This window comes from Morone saxatilis, unplaced genomic scaffold, assembly GCF_004916995.1.
Source record: "Morone saxatilis isolate NCDOM2014 unplaced genomic scaffold, NCSU_SB_2.0 Contig24, whole genome shotgun sequence".
NCBI lineage: Eukaryota > Metazoa > Chordata > Actinopteri > Moronidae > Morone > Morone saxatilis.
In genome coordinates this window covers 9,004,732-9,007,536 of record NW_023339807.1, presented here as the reverse complement: position 1 = coordinate 9,007,536, position 2,805 = coordinate 9,004,732, and positions in this window count along the sequence as shown.

Here is a 2,805-nt window from a genome sequence, read left to right as displayed (position 1 = left end):
ATTAGTATTCCTTTCGAAGTATTCTTTCAACAGCAGAAACAACCACACTACAAGTCATTGGGTATTTGCCCATTGTACTAACAATAAATACTAAACATTTTGGAATCTAAACCAAAGTGTCAACTGGCATATCCCAACGAACTATTACGCACTTTTTAGTAATTTGTTTCCATTTTTCATAACAAACAGTGGATCAATGTACGAATACAAGTGTCCCATTCCAGCACTGGCACTAGGATTCCAGTGTCAGTTGTTTACTTATGTTACCCTGCTTGAGTTCGTGCAAATCTAGATAAGGAAATAAAAAGTTTTCTGTTTAAATATATAATGTGTCAAAGCCCCGTTTATTCCGGGCACACTTTGGGGCACTGGATCGTAATATGCACCAGTTATTACCCCAATGGTCCATCAATGAAATACCATAGTGTTCATTTATGGCACTGAGGAGAGAGCAGCCCCAACTCCTTCAGCTTCAAAAACTGTCATGAAGAAATAAACCTCACAGAACCATTTTAGCAGCATTTATAAGAAGCATACTGGAATTATGTATCAATAGTCTTCTAGCCAAAAATTATAGAAATCAATCGTAGTAGAACAGAACATGTATAAAATTGCACATTTTTCTTCCCTTTCTGTCTGTCTCAATAAGGCATCCATCCATCCCTCCCTTTAATTGCCAGCACACACACCACACACACACATCCACAACACACACACACGACTTTTCTTGCACACACACACACATGCACAACACACCCTACACATGCACACACAGTCTTTGGTCTCCTGCGGAGATCATCTTGAAATGAAGTGCTGCTAACAGAAAAACCAAATAATTGAAGGTATACTAGTCTTAACTACACTGAGAAGCACATTAGAAGAAAAAATGTAATGCAAACTTCCCAGTTCAAGCATCCAATGTGAATCCTGAGGGGGTTTCCTATTGCCTTCCCGGGTTTCTGAGTGTCGGAAGCCGGTGCACTGCCTTTTCATGAAATGTTATTCCTCTTTTGAGGAAGAGTGTTGCCTTCTTGAGTTAAATCACAGATATTTTGCAGTGGATATTCAGTCCATCAAATTGAAAATAACAGAAACTGGAATTGCACTGTCTTAACCTTTAATGCATTTACCGCTGGCAAAAAATGAGCTTTTAAGTGATGGTTATAGTAAACTTTTATTTCTCCCCTCTCTTCTTTTGAGCAAAAATTTTAGCACCAAATAGCAATAAATTCCTTTACACATTCTTTTTTGCAATTTCCTTAAGGAAAGCGTTTATTGTTGTTTTTCAATGTTTCATGAGAGTCTCTTAAAGAACCTTAGACAAAAACATGCCAACTTCTCTTTCCTGGGCCTTGGGTGTTGAAGAACCTGTTCCCAAGACCAAAGTGCACATGATGATAACTTAATTAATCCACATAGAATATAAAGCGGGTCTATGTGGCTTAGTCTGAGCATAAATATTTTCTTCATCCATGAAGGATTTTCCTTTGCATGCACCAGAGCTGTTTGATTTCAAGAGTGGGAGTTCCAAATCTGCCCGACTGTGACCAAAGCCATATGTAATCAGTGACTCAGAATAGGCAGAACAGCTCCAGTGAAGGAGTCTGAAATATTTTACCTTTCTTTTCTGAGTCTGAATATCTCTCTTCGTCAGCAGGGATTTTCCTTTGGCAGAGTGTCCGCCAAGGTAACCCGCAGGAGGTGCACAGTTGTTCCTCCCACACGCGCGCAGACTGGCTTTTGAATGGTAATGTTTCCAGCACGTTTGGCATGGGCATGCTTGTGTGTGTGTGTGTGTGCATGTATTTATGCGAGCAGTGACCGGCGAAAGCAGCAACATACAGCTGTGGAAGCTGCCATTGATCTTAGTTTGAGTAATTTTGCTTAAAGAGTTACATCACTGAGATCGTCATGGCCTTCTACTTGCCACAGAGTAAACTATAGTTTCACTGCTTCTCAACACACATACCCATATTAAAATGTTGTTTTTATCAAAAGGTTCACAAAGTCTGTCCTAAAACAACAAGTGAACATATGGACACTGAAACAGCATTTACTAGCTGTAATCATTTATCCTGTTCTTTGAATTGCCAGTTTGAACATGAGGGATGATTACTGCAAGTAAAGCCTGTTTCAATGTACATATGGGCACCTAAGTATTTATTTAAAACAGACTTATTAGAGAAATTGTGAACCTGTCACCTATAATTACTGTGAATAGCACAACCTCATTAGAGTTGAGGAACTAGCCACTGTGATGCAGCTTCTCACAAGACTTCCAAGCAAATTCCAATGAGGCAATTACTCAAGGCTTTAAACACTTAGATTCATGATGTAATCAAACATGTCAACAGTACATATTCTACTGATACAATCACAAACTGTTCTTTCAGATGGGGTTCGCATTTTTGTTTTATTTTGCAGACTTTACTACTCACTTTGTTGAATACATGTTGTGTGACCTTCTTATCATCAGACCATACAGACATATCTGTCTATATTGTGAGCTGCCTGTTTATGATTGTGTATTCTGCTTTTGCGAAGGCCCAAACAATTGCCTCAAGGGACCATGTTTATACCCACTGACAAACTGCAGCACAGTGGTTAAATTCAGTGGGATTGTGCACAATAATAAATAATAGAAACAGCATCCTAATAAGGCCTGAGTTGACAATGTATGTACCCAGTTGTAGTGAGAAGCTAAAGCTAAAAAGGCTAAATCTAATAAAGGTACTACTTTAACTCCAAGTTACATTAATTCAGTTGAGAATTCACTTGAAAAGCCTAGACACATCTATTGCCATG